The sequence below is a fragment of the Centroberyx gerrardi genome, unplaced genomic scaffold (assembly GCF_048128805.1).
Source record: "Centroberyx gerrardi isolate f3 unplaced genomic scaffold, fCenGer3.hap1.cur.20231027 Scaffold_68, whole genome shotgun sequence".
Taxonomy (NCBI): Eukaryota; Metazoa; Chordata; class Actinopteri; order Beryciformes; family Berycidae; genus Centroberyx; species Centroberyx gerrardi.
In genome coordinates, this window is record NW_027605203.1 from 43,030 (window position 1) to 48,029 (window position 5,000).

The window sequence follows — 5,000 nt, forward strand, 5'->3', positions numbered from 1 at the left end:
CGGGGCCACTGCCCCCGCTGTTCCCCCTCTCTGGTCTTGGGGACTTTGCCTGTTTGCAAAACCACCCCTTACCGTGTCACTCGCCCAAACACCAGAGAGGCCGAGAAGCGGGGCCACTGCCCCCGCTGTTCCCCCTCTCTGGTCTTGGGGACTTTGCCTGTTTGCAAAACCACCCCTTACCGTGTCACTCGCCCAAACACCAGAGAGGCCGAGAAGCGGGGCCACTGCCCCCGCTGTTCCCCCTCTCTGGTCTTGGGGACTTTGCCTGTTTGCAAAACCACCCCTTACCGTGTCACTCGCCCAAACACCAGAGAGGCCGAGAAGCGGGGCCACTGCCCCCGCTGTTCCCCCTCTCTGGTCTTGGGGACTTTGCCTGTTTGCAAAACCACCCCTTACCGTGTCACTCGCCCAAACACCAGAGAGGCCGAGAAGCGGGGCCACTGCCCGCGTGGTTCCCCCTCTCTGGTCTTGGGGACTTAGCCTGTTTGCAAAACCACCCCTTACCGTGTCACTCGCCCAAACACCAGAGAGGCCGAGAAGCGGGGCCACTGCCCCCGCTGTTCCCCCTCTCTGGTCTTGGGGACTTTGCCTGTTTGCAAAACCACCCCTTACCGTGTCACTCGCCCAAACACCAGAGAGGCCGAGAAGCGGGGCCACTGCCCCCGCTGTTCCCCCTCTCTGGTCTTGGGGACTTTGCCTGTTTGCAAAACCACCCCTTACCGTGTCACTCGCCCAAACACCAGAGAGGCCGAGAAGCGGGGCCACTGCCCCCGCTGTTCCCCCTCTCTGGTCTTGGGGACTTTGCCTGTTTGCAAAACCACCCCTTACCGTGTCACTCGCCCAAACACCAGAGAGGCCGAGAAGCGGGGCCACTGCCCGCGTGGTTCCCCCTCTCTGGTCTTGGGGACTTAGCCTGTTTGCAAAACCACCCCTTACCGTGTCACTCGCCCAAACACCAGAGAGGCCGAGAAGCGGGGCCACTGCCCGCGTGGTTCCCCCTCTCTGGTCTTGGGGACTTAGCCTGTTTGCAAAACCACCCCTTACCGTGTCACTCGCCCAAACACCAGAGAGGCCGAGAAGCGGGGCCACTGCCCGCGTGGTTCCCCCTCTCTGGTCTTGGGGACTTAGCCTGTTTGCAAAACCACCCCTTACCGTGTCACTCGCCCAAACACCAGAGAGGCCGAGAAGCGGGGCCACTGCCCGCGTGGTTCCCCCTCTCTGGTCTTGGGGACTTAGCCTGTTTGCAAAACCACCCCTTACCGTGTCACTCGCCCAAACACCAGAGAGGCCGAGAAGCGGGGCCACTGCCCCCGCTGTTCCCCCTCTCTGGTCCTGGGGACTTAACCCAAACACCAGAGAGGCCGAGGAGCGGGGCCCAACTCTACCCGAATTTCAACCCCTTTTTCGGACCCAGAGACCCGGGAGCGGCCCCCTATCTCCAGGCGGCTCTCCACCTCCCTTTTACCCGATTTAGAGCCCCTTCTTCGGCCACACACACCTGCTATCGGCCCCCTACCTCCAGGGGGCCCTCCACCTCACTTTTAACCCAATTTAGAGCCCCTGCTTAGGCCACACACACCTGGGAGAGGCCCCCTATCTCCAGTCGGCTCTCCACCTCCCTTTTACCCAATTTAGAGCCCCTGCTTCGGCCACACACACCTGGGAGCGGGCCCCTATCTCCAGGCGGCTCTCCACCTCCCTTTTACCCGATTTAGAGCCCCTTCTTCGGCCACACACACCTGCTATCCGCCCCCTATCTCCAGTCGGCTCTCCACCTCCCTTTTACCGGATTTGGAGCCCCTGCTTCGGCCACACACACCTGGGAGAGGCCCCCTATCTCCGGGCGGCTCTCCACCTCCCTTTTACCCGATTTAGAGCCCCTTCTTCGGCCACACACACCTGCTATCGGCCCCCTACCTCCAGGGGGCCCTCCACCTCACTTTTAACCCAATTTAGAGCCCCTGCTTCGGCCACACACACCTGGGAGAGGCCCCCTATCTCCAGTCGGCTCTCCACCTCCCTTTTACCCAATTTAGAGCCCCTGCTTCGGCCACACACACCTGGGAGCGGGCCCCTATCTCCAGGCGGCTCTCCACCTCCCTTTTACCCGATTTAGAGCCCCTTCTTCGGCCACACACACCTGCTATCCGCCCCCTATCTCCAGTCGGCTCTCCACCTCCCTTTTACCGGATTTGGAGCCCCTGCTTCGGCCACACACACCTGGGAGAGGCCCCCTATCTCCGGGCGGCTCTCCACCTCCCTTTTACCCGATTTAGAGCCCCTTCTTCGGCCACACACACCTGCTATCGGCCCCCTACCTCCAGGGGGCCCTCCACTTCACTTTTAACCCAAGTTAGAGCACCTGCTTCGGCCACACACACCGGGGAGCGGCCCTCTATCTCCAGGCGGCTCTCCACCTCCCTTTTACCCAATTTAGAGCCCCTGCTTCGGCCACACACACCTGGGAGCGGGCCCCTATCTCCAGGCGGCTCTCCACTTCACTTTTAAACCAATTTAGAGCCCCTGCTTCGGCCACACACACCTGGGAGCGGGCCCCTATCTCCAGGCGGCTCTCCACTTCACTTTTAACCCAATTTAGAGCCCCTGCTTCGGCCACACACACCTGGGAGCGGGCCCCTATCTCCAGGCGGCTCTCCACTTCACTTTTAACCCAATTTAGAGCACCTGCTTCGGCCACACACACCTGGGAGAAGCCCCCTATCTCCTGGCGGCTCTCCACTTCACTTTTAACCCAATTTAGAGCCCCTGCTTCGGCCACACACACCTGGGAGCGGGCCCCTATCTCCAGGCGGCTCTCCACCTCCCTTTTACCCAATTTAGAGCACCTGCTTCGGCCACACACACCTGGGAGCGGGCCCCTATCTCCAGGCGGCTCTCCACTTCACTTTTAACCCAATTTAGAGCCCCTGCTTCGGCCACACACACCTGGGAGCGGGCCCCTATCTCCAGGCGGCTCTCCACTTCACTTTTAACCCAATTTAGAGCCCCTGCTTTGGCCACACACACCTGGGAGCGGGCCCCTATCTCCAGGCGGCTCTCCACCTCCCTTTTACCCGATTTAAAGCCCCTGCTTCGGCCACACACACCTGGGAGCGGGCCCCTATCTCCAGGCGGCTCTCCACCTCCCTTTTACCCGATTTAAAGCCCCTGCTTCGGCCACACACACCTGGGAGCGGGCCCCTATCTCCAGGCGGCTCTCCACTTCACTTTTAACCCAATTTAGAGCCCCTGCTTCGGCCACACACACCTGGGAGCGGGCCCCTATCTCCGGGCGGCTCTCCACTTCACTTTTAACCCAATTTAGAGCACCTGCTTCGGCCACACACACCTGGGAGAGGCCCCCTATCTCCGGGCGGCTCTCCACTTCACTTTTAACCCAATTTAGAGCACCTGCTTCGGCCACACACACCTGGGAGCGGGCCCCTATCTCCAGGCGGCTCTCCACCTCCCTTTTACCCGATTTAAAGCCCCTGCTTCGGCCACACACACCTGGGAGCGGGCCCCTATCTCCAGGCGGCTCTCCACCTCCCTTTTACCCGATTTAAAGCCCCTGCTTCGGCCACACACACCTGGGAGCGGGCCCCCTATCTCCAGGCGGCTCTCCACCTCCCTTTTACCCGATTTAAAGCCCCTTCTTCGGCCACACACACCTGCTTTCCGCCCCCTACCTCCAGGCGGCTCTCCACCTCCCTTTTACCCAATTTAGAGCCCCTGCTTCGGCCACACACACCTGCTATCGGCCCCCTACCTCCAGGGGGCCCTCCACCTCACTTTTACCCCAATTTGGAGCCCCTGCCTCGGCCACCCACACACCTGTTAGCTGCCCCCTATCTCCGGCCCCTAACCTCCACCATCCAGGAACCCCAGCACCAGCCGAACCTGCAGACCCACTCTTAAGCACCCATCCCCGGATACAAGCAGACTACCATCCGCCCAAACTTTCCTGCTCCTGGTATACCAACTCAAACTTTGGTGCCCCTGGTACTCCAACTTAAACTTTGTGCTCCTGGTACTCCGCCTGTTTTCGCCCCACAGCCTAAGTGCCGCAGCACTTTGTCATTTTTTTAAACAAAATATTTCTTTCTGCTCCTGGTACTCCCTGGAGCTCCAGGGAGGTAGGGGGGCGCCCTGGAAGCCCTGCCCGAGGCTGTGCGCCTCTTCCCGGGCAGGATTTTCACCCCGAGCCCCTGGTGGCGGTTGGACTTTAACTTTTTTTTTTCTATTTGGATTTGCTCCTGGTACTCCCTGGAGCTCCAGGGAGGTAGGGGGGCGCCCTGGAAGCCCTGCCCGAGGCTGTGCGCCTCTTCCCGGGCAGGATTTTCACCCCGAGCCCCTGGTGGCGGTTGGACTTTAACTTTTTTTTTTCTATTTGGATTTGCTCCTGGTACTCCCTGGAGCTCCAGGGATGGTAGGGGGGCGCCTTGCCCGAGGCTGTGCGCCTCTTCCCGGGCAGGATTTTCACACCGAGCCCCTGGTGGCGGTTGGACTTTAACTTTTTTTTTTCTATTTGGATTTGCTCCTGGTACTCCCTGGAGCTCCAGGGAGGTAGGGGGGCGCCCTGGAAGCCCTGCCCGAGGCTGTGCGCCTCTTCCCGGGCAGGATTTTCACCCCGAGCCCCTGGTGGCAGTTGGACTTTAACTTTTTTTTTTTCTATTTGGATTTGCTCCTGGTACTCCCTGGAGCTCCAGGGATGGTAGGGGGGCGCCCTGCCCGAGGCTGTGCGCCTCTTCCCGGGCAGGATTTTCACCCCGAGCCCCTGGTGGCGGTTGGACTTTAACTTTTTTTTTTCTATTTGGATTTGCTCCTGGTACTCCCTGGAGCTCCAGGGATGGTAGGGGGGCGCCCTGCCCGAGGCTGTGCGCCCCTTCCCGGGCAGGGCTTTCACCCCGAGCCCCTGGTGGCGGTTGGACTTTAACTTTTTTTTTTCTATTTGGATTTGCTCCTGGTACTCCCTGGAGCTCCAGGGATGGTAGGGGGGC